Source organism: Callospermophilus lateralis, chromosome 7 (assembly GCF_048772815.1).
Source record: "Callospermophilus lateralis isolate mCalLat2 chromosome 7, mCalLat2.hap1, whole genome shotgun sequence".
Classification (NCBI taxonomy): Eukaryota; Metazoa; Chordata; class Mammalia; order Rodentia; family Sciuridae; genus Callospermophilus; species Callospermophilus lateralis.
The window spans coordinates 65,029,659-65,044,271 of NC_135311.1; the positions used below are offsets into that span (position 1 = coordinate 65,029,659).

The 14,613-nt window shown below is 38.9% G+C and overlaps 1 protein-coding gene and 1 pseudogene across 2 annotated transcripts in view; both read right to left on the reverse strand.

Moving 5' to 3' along the window:
- The window catches only part of LOC143405150 (glycogen debranching enzyme-like), a 45,571-nt gene that overhangs the window by 29,315 nt on the left and 1,643 nt on the right, over nucleotides 1–14,613 (reverse strand). Inside the window, exon 1 of one of the 2 annotated variants that reach the window (XR_013091978.2) lies at nucleotides 2,329–3,355. The exons of the other annotated variant lie outside the window; for it this stretch is intronic. The gene's annotated coding sequence lies outside the window, so the exon portion shown is untranslated. Of the gene's footprint in view, nucleotides 1–2,328; nucleotides 3,356–14,613 lie in introns of those variants that run through there. 2 annotated transcript variants of the gene reach the window in all.
- On the reverse strand, nucleotides 11,266–14,209 carry LOC143405151 (BTB/POZ domain-containing protein KCTD5-like; annotated as a pseudogene).

Below are 14,613 nucleotides of genomic sequence, written 5' to 3' on the forward strand. Positions count from 1 at the left end.
CCCATAGCACTATTTGCTAAATGACCAATCATAGAATTCTCAATATGATATATACACTCAGACTTCTTTATCAACTGCTTATTGAAATATCTACTAATATTCCTCATTACCATGATAATCTTAGTCACATCCAACAACCTATTCCAACTCTTCATTGGATGAGAGGGAGTAGGCATTATATCATTTTTACATATTGGTTGATGGTATGATTGTACAGATGCTAATACAGCAGCTCTCCAATCTATTCTATACAACTGAATTGGTGACATTGGATTTGTTTCAGCCATAGCATGATTTCTACTCAACTCGAACTCATGAGAACTAAACAACTCTTCATAATAGATGTATCTCTACTTCCCCTCCTAGGCTTACTCTTAGCAGCAACAGGAAAATCCACCCAATTTGGCCTACACCCCTGATTGCCCTCTGCCATGGAAGGCCCTACTCCCTAATCAGCTCTAATCCACTCCAGCACTAGAGTAGAAGCAGGAGTATTTCTCCTTATTTGTTTTTATCCCCTAATAGAACATAGTAAGACTATCCAAACACTTACTCTCTGCCTGGGAGCCATTACCACCTTATTCACTGCCATCTGTGCCCTCACCCAAAATGATATTAAGAAAATTATCGCATTTTCTACCTCAAGCCAACTAGAATTAATAACAGTCACTATTGGAATTAACCAACCCCACTTAGCATTTCTCCACATCTGCACCCATGCATTTTTCAATGCCATACTATTTATATGTTCTGGGTCAATCAATTCATAACCTAAATGATGAACAAGATTTTCAAAAAATAGAAGGCCTATTCAAAGCCCTTCCATTCACCCCATCCTCACTCATTATTGGAAGCCTAGCACTAACAGGGACCCCTTATCTAACTGGATTTTATTTCAAAGACCTAATTATTGAGTCTGCAAACCCATCATATACCACCAATGCCTGAGCCCTTACTATCACACTTTTTGCCACTTCCCTAACTGCTGTCTATAGTACACAAATTATCTTCTATGCTCTTAAAGGACAGCCTCGATTTTCAACACTAATCTCTATCAATTATAACAACCCCCAGCTACTTAATTCAATTAAATGCTTTTTAATCAGCAGTATCTTTGTAGGATTTATCCTTTCCTACAATATCCCACCTATAAATGTTCAAAAAAAAAACCATGCCTATGTATCTAAAAATCTCAGCACTACTAATCACCATTCTAGGATTTATAATTGCTATGGAGCTAAATTTAATAACCCTCTATCTTAAAACTAAAATGTACTCAAGCACATCAAAGTTTTCCAAACTATTAGACTATTTCCCTACTATTATTCACCGCTCAGTTCCCTACCTTAACCTCGTTATGAGTCAAAAACTCTCATCAACCCTGCTAGACCTAGTCTGATTAGAAAAAGCCATCCTCAAACTCACTGCCAACCTTCACTCAATGGCCTCTGTTAAAACCTCAAACCAAAAGGGTCTCATCAAATTGTATTTCCTATCCTTCCTAATCTCAACACTACTAGCAATTATCACTGTATTCTATTTCCATGCGTAAATTCAATTACAATAAAAACACTAACAAATAGTGATCGACCTCCTACAAACATCAATCAACTCCCATAACTATACATAGCTGCCACCCCCATTAAATCCTCAGGAATCAACCCTAACTCATCCCCCCTCAAATATTATTCAATCCTCAGAATTCTTAAATTCAATCACAATCTCTACTTCATCATACAATACCATAAACATAACAATCAAAAACTCCATTAAAAATCGTAACAGTACACCCCAAATTACTACACTTGACCCCCATGTCTCAGGATATTCTTCTGTTGCTATAGCTGTAGTATAACCAAATACCACTAACATATCTCCTAAATAAATTAAAAGTACTATCAAACCTAAAAAAGACCCTCCAAAATATAATACAACCTCACACCCAATTCCTCCACTAACAATTATCCCTAATCTACCATAAATTGGAGACAGCTTTGAGGAAAATCTTACAAAACCTAAAACAAAAAGTATGCTTAATAAATATGTAATGTATGTCATTATTTTTACATGGAATTTAACCATGAACAATGACATAAAAATCATTATTGTTATTCAACAATAAAAACATCAATGATAAACATCCAAAAAACTCATCCCTTAATTAAAATCATCAACCATCCCTTTATCAATTTACCTGCACCCTCTAATATTTCCACATGATGAAACTTTGGTTCCCTTTTAGGTGTCTGCTATCCAAATTCTTACAGGGTTATTTCTAGCAATACACTACACATCAGACACCAAAGAGCCTTCTCATCTGTCACTCACATTTGTGGAGACATTAATTACGGTTGACTCATTCGTTATATACATGCTAATGGCTCCTCAATGCTCCTTATCTGTCTCTTCCTTCACATAGGCCGAGGGTTGTATTATGGGTCCTACACCTACTTGGAAACATGAAACATGAGTTATTCTTCTCTTCGCTGTAATAGCCACAACATTTATAGGCTATGTTCTTCCCTGAGGCCAAATATCATTCTGAGAGGCAACCTTAATTACAAATCTTCTATCTGCTATCCCCTACATTGGAACCACGCTTGTTGAATGAATTTGAGGAGGGTTCTCAGTTGACATAGCTACTTTAAAATGATTCTTTGTATTTCACTTTGTACTACCATTTATTATCGCAGCACTAGTAATAATCACCTTCTTTTCCTCCAGGAGACAGGGTCAAACAATCCTTCTGGCCTTATCTCTGACCCAGATAAAATCCCTTTTCACCCATACTGTACTATCAAAGACATTCTTGGGGTCCTTCTCCTTATCCTAGTCCTAATAGTTCTTGTCTTATTCTCACCAGACTTCCTAGGAGACCCCGATTATTACACATCTGCTAGCCCTTTAAACAACCCCTCACTTTAAACCAGAATGATACTTTCTATTTGCCTATGCCATCCTCCGATCTATTCCTAATAAACTAGGAGGCATATTGGCCTTAGTTTTCTCTATCCTAATTATTATACTCTTTCCTATACTCCATATCTTTAAACAAAGTAGCATGATGTTCCTACCATTGAGTCAGTGTATATTCTGAATCCTGGTAGCTGACCTATTTACACTAACCCATTCATTATTATTGGTCAACTAGCATCAGTCTTATACTTCACCATCATCCTCCTTATCCTACCAGCTGCCAGCTTAATTGAAAACAAACTCCTCAAATGAAGAGCCCTAATAGTATAATTATTACCTTGGTCTTGTAAACAAAAAATGAAGTTATAAACTTCTTAGAGCAAAGAACTCAACAAGCAAAGAACTCAACTCCCAAAGCTGAGATTTCTTACTTAAACTATTCCTAGTAATTAGATGTGGCTGCAAGAAAATTTCAGTCAACAAAATATGTGCAACTTCCAAGTCTAGTTCATGAAGAACTCCTGGGTGTGATCCTGTCATTCTTCTTCCCATCTGATGGCTGCATATTAGTGTCAAGAATGACCTTTGAAGCCAGGTGTTGTAGATGGAAAAGGCTCTATCAGCCTGGTTCCCTACTGGAAGTCTATAAAATTTGTGTGTGAGGTGGGTGAGAGAGAGAGAGAGAGAGAGAGAGAGAGAGAGAGAGAGAGATTGATTGATTTAAAAAACATAGGACCTCAAAATAATTACATTCCTAGCCAAGAAAAAGTTGTTTTTTTTTTTTTTAATTCACTTCCTGGGTTGGAGTTGTGGCTCAGTGATAGAGTGCTTGCCTAGCATGTGTGAGGCACTGGGTTCAATTCTTAGCACTGTATATAAATAAATGAATAAAATAAAGGTCCATCAACATCTAAAAAAAGTTTTTAAAAAGTTCACTTCCAAAGAAATGCGGTGGTAAACACACATTTTTCTTTGGTATTGTGGTTGAATAGATATTATTGATCCCTAAGAACTGATACATAATCATCTTTAATACTAGTTTACCTGATTGAAGAATAAAGGCTTTCAAATATAGAACCTTTCTGAATTATCTTTTAATGCTAAAACTTGATCTCATTCATCACTAGTTCTTTTTGTTTGACCCATGTTCAAATTTCTATGGAAAGCTGAAAAATTGCCTTTGTAGTTTTTAAAAACAAATATTAGATTGTAGAATTTTCTATCAGAAACTATAATGTTTAGCCAAATGTGGTGGTGCACACCTGTAATCCCAGCAACTTAGAAGGCTGAGGCAGGAAGATCACAAGTTAGAGGCCAGCCTGGAAAACTTAGTAAAGCCCTAAGCAACTTAGGAGATGAAAATAAAAAATAAAAAAGGGTTGGGGATGTAACTCCATGATCAAGTGCCTCTGGGTTCAATTTCTAGAATAAAAAGCAAAACAAAATACCATGAATTTGTTGGGATGAACTCAACGACTGTGTATAAATAGAAAGCTCAAATGAAAAAAATGAAGAGAGAAAAAGAAACGAGAGTGCTTTTTCAAGAACTTTTTTCTAGTTAGGACATTACTCGAGTGGATCAAGAGTGATCTTCAGCTGAGCAACTGTGAGAGCTCCAAGTCCTCCCTAGGGGATAGCCTAAAGGGGATCTCCAAATTCTTACTTGGTCCTTCCTTTCCTAGCTTTCTTGATAGTCTACTGTTAGGGAAGCCAGAGGAATGATCAGGAACAGTGGCTTCGTCACCTCTTTGTAATTATTCCGGTCCTATCAGGCTGAACTGGATTTCTCTTTTTCCAGAGAACACTAAACACTAATTTCATAAAAAAACACATTATGGAAGTTGTAGAAAATGAGACCTTTTCTCTAAAAGCATTGAAAAAAAAACACTGATGCTCCCTATAAAAGCAGGAAAAAAAATCTTTTCAAATTAAAACCAACTTTGAATTTTAAGTCATAACAAACTGTATTTATTTGTTGTTTAAGATCCAGTCAATTTTTACAAATCAGTAAATCTAGGACTGCATTAAAAGAAACCAAAACAAAAGCACCCTTTAAAACCAGAGCCTATTCTATGAATCAATTTTTCTAATTAAATTGGTACAAACCCATAATATTTTAATATTTTGTTTTACTAAACACATTGAAAGCATTTTGAAAGTTAGCATCATTTTTTTTTCTCATACACCAGAAGTACAGAACTCCTAGATACATTTTGTACCTGCTGTATATTTTTTATAAAACATACAAATTGATAATTAAAATACAAATAACTTCTACAGCAATCATAAGACAAAGACCATGTTTCATATAATATCACTGGAACTCTAAGTTAAGATTACACATAATTGGAATTCTGCAATGAATCATCTATAACTTAACAACAATGGATTTGATTTAGGAGTTTCTAGTTTTACTCCCAGTTCTGCTCCTAATAGCTTGTTTTTGTGCAAGTGACAACTTCCCTGAGCTCATTCAGTTCTTCAAATTGAGTGAAATAGTCTAGACCAGCATTGGCCAACAGAACTTTCTACAGTGAAGGGATTGTTCTCTGCTTATGTGGTAGTCACTAGCCACATATGATGACAGAACACTTGAAATGAGGCTGGTGTGACAAAGGATAAATTTTACATTTTATTTAATTCTAATTAATTAAATAGCCTCATGTAGCTAATGGCTGCTTATTGGACAAAAGAGGGCTACATGCATTCTCACACCATCACTCAGAAAGCTTTTGAGTGCCTACAATCCCCCAAGCAACAGGTGAACAGGTGAGGTGAAGGCAAGGACACTGGTCATTATAATGTCTTTGCCCTCAAGGAGGGAGAAAAACTAAATGTTTTTTGCTAATACAGATTCAAAACCACTATGTACTCATAGAGGGGAGGGAAACAACTGGAATCATCTCTAAGGTCCTCTTTGGCTCTAAAATTGCATAAATTAAACTTAGCAAGTATTTACTGATATATGTGGTGCTCTTTATTGTCTTTCTTTCTTAATACAGAGATAGTAGGAACCAAGCTCTTTATTGGCTCTGTTTCTTAATATGGAGGTAGTAGGAAACAAGTACTATGTGCACACTCATTTCATTGATTGATTATGTGGATGATTAATTCATTCATTCATTCATTCATTCATTCAATATTTAATGAGGCATTGTTTTGTTTTGTTTTAATACCGAGACTTTGCTAGGCACACACAGGAAAAAACAAACAAAACAAAATAAGAATAAATCTGATGATGTCTTAAGGGTGATCTAAAAAGTTCATAGTGAAACAAAGACTTTATTTTTTAGGAAATGGTTACTACCAGGTGCTGTGTTCACTTGGGACATATTTAGAATTGATGGTGTTTCAAATGTTATTTGAACAAGCTAGGGCCAAATCAAGAGTGTTGCTTCATCCTAATAATAAAGAAAGTAGAATAGTTCTACAAATCTGTCTGTTAGGCAGTAGCTAGTGATGAGTAGTGAAATGCATGACAAGGTCACAAGTGTTCTTTAAACTACTTCCAAAGTAGATGAGAAAGCAAAGTATGGTAGTTCATTTGTAGAAAATAAATAGAAGCAAAGACGCTAATGAGAACACACAACAAGAGAAAAGGATTAATGGGACTAACTCTTGACAGGGCCCATTAAGACTGGTGTGAGGCTAGGAATTATGGCTAGAGGGGTTTCCATTGGTGTGGGAAAGAAGGCTCCTTTAGTAGCTCAGGTGCACTAAGGTAACTTCTAATTGGCTATTGAGTCCAGTACCCACATTAACATGGGATTGACTTGTCGATGACCTACCCCCATCCCCAAAAGGATGGCCACCATGACAGCTCCAGAGAAGACCAGTTAAGGTCAAAACTCCACTGCCTGAGGTGAAGGAGGAGTTGAACACCTGATTGGCAAAGAGTGCAGAAGGCAGTCCCCAGTTGTCCTGGTAAACAGCACACAGTAATGAACCTGGAGACAGCATTGTCTCCTTTGTCATTCTCTGCTGGGAGACAGCCCATCCTCTCTTGACAGTGCTCTCTGCTTAAGCCTCAATAGGATTTTACTTTCACCTCACTTTCTCTTTACATTTACTTATAATCAAGTTCTCTTGCATGGCTTTCGTTGTCTGACTTTAAATTTTCATTCATCAGAATGCAAGAACAGAGGTTTGCAGTTTTAGCTCCTTGCTTTCCTGTGAAATGTCCATTAAAAATTATGCACAAGGGCTGGGGTTGTGCTCAGTGGTAGAGTGCTAGCCTAGCGCATGTGAGGCACTGGGTTCAATCCTCAGCACCACAAAAATGTAAATAAATAGAGAAAAGTATTCTGTACAGCTACAACTAAAAATGTTTTTAAAAAACTATGCACAAAAGCCGGGCGCAATGCTGGGTTTGTAATTCAGTGGTAGAGTGCTCGCCTCACACTTGGGAGGCCTTGGGTTCCATCCTCAGCTCCACATAAAAATAAATAAATAAAGGTACTATGTCCATCTACAACTAAAAACAAAACAAAAAAACCCAGCTGTGCCTGGTGGTACACATCTGTAATCCCAGCAGCTTGTGAGGCAGGGACAGGAGGATCAAAGCGAGCCTCAGCAACAGAGAGATGTTAATCAACTCCATGAAACTTCTGTCTTTAAATAAAAAATATACAAAATAGGGCTGGGGATGTGGCTCAGTGGTCGAGGGTAGATCATGGTCATATTCTGGTTTTAAATGCTAGAGAGGGGCATCTAGATTTTGTTTTGTAGTTTGTAAGACATTTGAGAAGGGAATCAAAAATCATAGTTGTTCATTAAAAGATTGATTCGACAGAACTATTTGCTTTGAGATAGGGAGAGGCTAAATGCAGGGACAATTGTAGGAGTAGTTATCACAGCAGGGCAGGTAATCTCTCGAGTTAGGGGGATTGAAGAGGAGGGCACTCGAGAGGTTATTGCAAAGCTAGACCCAATAGAACCTGGCAACTGAGTGCATATGGTGATGAAATAAGGGAAGAATTTTAAAAAATGACTTTGGTATTAAAAGTCTCCCTGATAGATAGGATGGTGGTACTTCAAGAAAATTTAAGAAATGCAGGAGGAAAATCAGATTTAGGTTGACATTAGAAAATATGCTCTTGTAAGGAAGAAACATATTCAAACTACATTTTGGAAAAAAAAATACATAATTTTTAGGCATCTATATCCATCTATTCATATCTCTCTCTCTCTCTCTCTCTCTCTCTCTCTCTCTCTCTATATATATATATATATATATATTTGACTTTAACTGATGCCAATGATGAAAATGAGAAAGGCACTGGGGACACCTTGAATTTTTGCACTGAGGTAATGAGTGCCCAGGTTACTTGTATTTAATACTATTTCCTTTATTACTTAAGTGTATTTATTCTCTCAGACTGAGGGTTGAAAAAATGCTTCTTGTAACTTTAAGCTGACCTTCATGGTTAGACAGTGTCTGAGGTCTATAGATTTCTTACTGCATTCAAAATCTTTAGCCAAGGGAATTCTTAAAATAGCACAAAAGATCTTTATTGTACCAACAACAAAAAGTGTCCATCCTTGGAAAGACTTAATTTAAGCTTTTAGCTCACATGCTCTTTGAATACTTAAAATGAAGGACTTTCTAGATTAAATCTGATATGCTTAACAAATTTAAAATAAATAGCCCATAGACAATTTCTGTCATGGAATGAAATATAATTTCTCAGCTGGCAATCTCTCTGAGAATGAGTATTCAGATTTCCAAATTGGTTAAGATTTAAAAATAATAATAATAATAATAATAATAAGTGCTTAACCAATTGCTTCACAAGGTACGAAATAGGAGAGAAGATCTGTTATTACAAGCGAGTCATTTTTTTTATTTTTTTTTTTATTTTTTGAGTCATTTTATAACACAAAATGTCCTAAGCAATACTTTATTCCATGTCTATGGCTTTGCATTTTCAATCTGAAATCACAGTAGGAACATGCGGTAGACTCAACTAGAATGGTATTTATAGTGCTATAGTTAACTTCACTGATTTCTAATTCTCCCTTGAATCTTAAGAGCTGTCTTTATGAGAAGCTCTTCTTTTGTCTGGCTGTTGGAAGGACAGGAGGGTGAGTCCTGAGGTATGTTGAGACACCAAGCACAATTCCCTTTCATTGGCATGCTTTGAAATTCTAAGGAAAGGTGGGAGGTTGCTTTGTGGAAACAGAAGAATGCTACATGCTTGGCAAGTCAGTTTGGCGAAAGGAGAGTACAGCAGAATCCTGATGGTTTTAATACAAAGTAAAAACACCAGAACAATGCAGATAACAACAACAAAAAAGATAGAGAAAACATTTTTTCCCTAATGACATGTAGAACAGGAAACTGAGATAAATGCATAAGCAACTGGCTTAAAATCAAATTTTATAAAAAAAAGTCCATATTTTTGCTTCAATTGTTGGCTTATTTTTAGTGCAGAATTGATAGTTAACACTTAGCTAATCAATCAACTTCATTTGTAGAACCCTTTTTGTGGGTCAAGTTTATTGGCTTTGCACTAATGTGATAAGTCTGGGCTGGAGTAAAAATTATGTTGCTTCCTCCAGATCAAACTTGTTAGTAAAGAGGGACATTGTGGTTATGTGGTGTAGAAGGCACAAAGACAGTGGGAAATGATTCCATCTTCTTTGCTTATATTGTGGCATTCAGTTTTAAAGATACATATGTGCTTTGATATATACTGCAATTGTTATCCTGCAAAGTTGTATATAAACTAATTTTTTTGGTTGTTAATCAAATTTGAATGGGTCCATCATAGTTTCAGACTTCCTTTGTCTTTATTGCTGATTTTTACTTTATTTATTTTTAGTACTGGGGATTGATCTCAGGGACAATTGACCACTGAGCCACATCCCCAGCTCTATTTTGGATTTTACTTAGGGACAGGGTCTCACTGAGTTGCTCAGCACGTTGCTTTTCCTGAGGTTGGCTTTGAACTTGAAGTGCTTCTGCCTCAGCCTCCTAAACTGCTATGATTACAGGCATGTGCCACCACACCCAGCTGCTGATTGATTTTTAATTGGCAGAAGTTTCTAAGACTTTCATTTCAAGTTTCTCTACTATTTTTAAACTCTGCTTTGTAAATCCTAATACACATTCATTTGTTATGATTTTCAAATGTCCTTTATAATGTGAAAAATGGCCCTTTCTTCTACCCCCTTAATTTAAACTTTGAAAGTCTAGATTTCTGTAACAATAACAATATCAGGAGGCTGGATATACCTCAGTTGGTAGGGTGTGTGCCTCACATGCACAAGGCCCTGGGTTCAATCCAAGCACCATCAAAATAATAAATAAATAAATAAATAAATAAACAAAACCCAACAATATCAGCAAGCTCTAATAGAATACTTATTATTATTAGGTATTATTCCACAATAAGCACTTCATGTATTCATATTCAAACCTCATATTTAATGAAATAGGTGACATTTTCTTAGATTTCACAGATGAAGATATTGAGGCACAGGGAGATTAAACAACTCTCCTAAGATTACCCAATCAGTAAGAAATATATAGGGTTTGCTAAATTAAACTCACAACTCTAATTGAGTGAAACAGGAACATTTGTTTAGAATCCATTAATTGATTTGTTTGTTCAAAAATACATATATATTGCATTCATACCCATTGAGACCACTTCTTCTATGCACTGAAGAGACAGCAGTGGACAAGGCACACAAAATTCCTGTGCTCATGAACTTCCATAGGCTTTAAATGGACACATAACAAGCAAGCGAATATGTAATATTAAGTACTAATAGGGCAATGGAAAAGAGTAAACAGGGGGAAAAGATGGTCAAAGTGGGTGGTGGCCATGGGAAGAGGAAAGATGCTATTTTGGGGGGATTATCAGGGATTGAATCCAGGGTTGCTTAACCACTTAGCTACATCCCCAGCCCCTTGTCTTTTATTTTTTATTATGAGACAAGTCTTGCTAAGTTGCAGAGGCTGACTTTGAACTTTAGATTCTCATGCCTCAACCTCGCAAACTGCTAGGATTACAAATGTGCACCACTGTGCCTGGCTAAGGTGCTATTTTTTTGATAGATTGTCCAGAAAGGCTTCTCTAGGATGTCTGAATGATGTGAGTGACAAAGCCATGAGCACACATGGTGGAAGAGTATACCATGCAGAATAAGAGCAGATGCAAAGGCCCAGAGGCAGGAAGGAGCTATTGCCTTCAAGGAAAAATCACAAAAGTAGAGAAGAGTAAAGAATCAGGATAGTGGTAGAAAGTTAAGTCAGAGAGGTATCCAGGAAGGAGGATACCTCTGAAAATGAAAATGAAATGAGTATTCAGATTTCCAAATTGGTTAAGATTTAAAAATAATAATAATAATAATAATAATAATAATAATAATAATAAGTGCTTAACCAATGGCTTTGTCACTCACATCATTTAGACATCCTAGAGAAGCCTTTCTGGACAATCTATCAATGAAAAAAAGTTTGAATTTTACTGAGTGTGAAAGGAGAATGTATGAGGATTCTGCACAAGTGTGTGGCATTATCTGATTTGTGTGTTTTTTTCATTCATAAATACACAATTTTATTTGTTATTTTCAGGAGAAACTTAGGCATTAAATGGTAAGCTGATAAAATATGGATACCGAAAAAAGTACAAAAGCATAACTCTCCCCTTAGAATAAATTTTAGTGAATTAAGTCTTAATATCTTTAAGTTAAAAAACAGAAACAAAACAATACACAAGCCTACCTATTATGTCAATGTCAAAATCAAAAAATGCTAACACCCAGCAGCTCCCTAGAGCCAATAGGGACACCTTCCCTTGGAGCTCTGCTGGGGAGGCCTGGGTCAGCCAGAGACTAAATCTGCCCTATAGAAAGGTTTTTATAAATTGTTTAAGCTGAACCTTTAACAACGTAAAAGAGGCCTTACAAAAGGAGGAGGTAAATCCTAAATACTGGAAAACTTGGTTAATCAGGCTATTGGCAAAGAAGAAAAAAAAAAGAGGACCTAGGCAAGAAGTTTCTGGAAGCATTGACATTGGACAGTGTCAGAGCCTCTGACCTCCCACAGGCAACTCCAGTGGTCAGTCTGCACAGCTCCCCTGGGAAGCAGAGTTCAAGAGGCAGAACTTGCTCACTGGGGCCAGGCCCCCAGCCCCAACTCAAGAGTATCAGATCCTGCAGGGGGCAGCCTCTACAGCAACCCAGCAGCATGGATGGCACACTGGCTGGGTCATGTAGGTTGTGTCAAGTCTCAAATACTCCAGGAGTATTAGAAAGAAAAAGTGCATAGTTTTACAGAGAAAACAGAGCCAGAGAGAAAGAGACACATGATGCACTGTAAACATCCTGACTTTTCAACGTGACTAGGAGTGTCAGCTCCAGAAGCTAGGGGACAGGCCTCCACCTAGCCTCCATCCCATGTGGGACAAAGGCACTGGTGGGCACCAGCTCCCTGATGAACCCTCAGGTGGAAACCATGAGGCAAAACTTCTACTTCCTTTTAACTATTTGACAGATCCATCTAAAACATAGCAACACTTTTAGGCATTTCTAAAGAGTATAAACATTGGGTAATCTATCCACACTTTAAAAAAGGGATACAAAGTTCTCTTGCCTGGAAAATACAAATCAAGAAGCCTTGACTGTCCTGGCTGTGCAGGCTGGAATAAGAGCCTGGCTCTGAAGGAGGCCGGTCCTCAGGGTAGGTGCCCAGAAAGTAGTGATGATGCTGAGTCCACCGTTGTCAGGGGTCTTCACCGAGGTTGAGAAACTGTTAACTGATCACACTGAAGGCAGAGCATCCTCCCTGACCCGAGGATGATGTTCAGGTGCTCAAGCAGTGATCACCAGGCATCTGGACTTGAGCCATGGTGTGCTGGACAATCCACATGGCTGCTGCCCCTTCCTCCTGGTGAGGCCTGAGCTGCTATCACAGACTGTGAATGTAGCACCAAGGGCCCTGCCCTTCAGATGGTCTTCAGGATCAGGACTGCGCAGGCTTGTTGGGAGCACCCTGCCTCAGTCCCATGCAGCACTGGGAAAGTACAGAGCAGGCTGCCAGAGAGCCCCCCTGGCCCCTGTGCCTCCTGTCTATGGGGATGCCTGGCCTTAGACAGCTGGGCTGTCTCTCACCAGCCACCTCTGAGGCAAAAGAGGATGCACACCCAGATCTCTAGAAAAATGATCAAAAGCAGTTTTCTTCTCACAGACGTACTTCCTGGACATGGTGGTTCACTGAATCTTGGGCAAAAGTATATCATTTCTTCAGCTGTCAGTGCTGCATCTCACATCCTTGAGCCCTGTTCCTGCAAAATCTTGGCCTCCTCGCTGGGCTCACTGGTTGTGCCATATGGGGTGTTGGGCAGCTCCTTGGAAACCACACGGAGGAGCTCGGCCTGGTCTTCATTCCCATAGTTGTAAGAGGAGCCCATGCTGACCAGCTGCTCAAATTTTCAGCCATCAGGCATGGTGGACACCATCTGTGTGAGCCCCTCCTCCTGACACTGAACACAGGGTATACATGCTTCACGGGCACCTGTGATGTTTTGCTGTCTCGTTCTCTAATTTTGTCCTTTACAAGTTTTATGGGTGAGGTGATGTTGTAAAATTCTGCTTCTTCCCACACTCCTTCCTCAGTGAGGTCTTTGTTAAGGACCAGCTTCCCATGTCTCGAGGAGTTCAACACAGCTGCAAGGTCCCTGGGTTCCGGTCAATTAAATAGGCACCCCTTTCACCCCAGGGCCAGAGTCCAGGGAGAAAAAGTAGGTCTGCAGCCAAGTCAGGGGTCTGGCGGAACTCCTCCTCCACCACTGGAGGCAGGAGGCCAGGGCAAAGGGCGCCCCTGGCACAGCGACGGGGTGGGGGGGGGGGAGTCCCTGAGGCAGCAGTGGGCACCAGGGTGCAGTGCTGTCCTGTGGCCCAGGTCCCGGGCCTGTGCGGCCCTCACCTTGTCTGAGTCGAGGTAGGCGTCGGCCTGCCACAAGCGGTACAGGAAGAACTTCGGTCCTGGAACAGTGTCTGCTGGGGGGTGAGGAAGTAAGTGACACTGACATTGAGTCCATTGAGCCGGACCCCCTGGGACAAGCTGCCAGGGCACTGAGCCAGGGCACCAGCTGAGCCCTGCTCTTCAGCGGCAGCATTGGCCACCTCCCAGTCTGGCCCCATGGCCTCCTAGTACTGCTGGCAGCAGCTCTGAGAGATTCTCCACGAGGATCTCAGCAAGCCCTGCCACAGCGCTGATTTGTGTTTTTACAAAGGTAACTGACTCTGGAGGTTGTTTGAAGAACTTCCTAGAGGGGGCCTCTTAGAAGATTGTCACTGGGTGATAGACAATAGTGGCCTAGACTCATCTACTCAGATGGGGAAGACATGTTATGCTTTAGATTCCTTGTAAGCAGCCAAGTAGAGACTTTGAGAAGGTGATCAAAATAGAAATCTAGAACTTTGTTGGATTGTTAGAGAAGGAGATATAATTTTGGAAGTTATCAATGTATAGATGTATTAAAATCCTGGGATTGATTATGGTCTGGAAGTGAATATAAATAGAAAAGAGAGACCTAGACTCAATGAAGGGTTCTTAGTATTCTGTGAATAATCTCAAAGATCCCTCTTTCCATCACAAATAACAGTCATTGATGATCATTGTCTAGATTCATTAATTCATTGGTGTTTAAAATGGTGGTAATCTAATTCTATCATTCTTTCTTC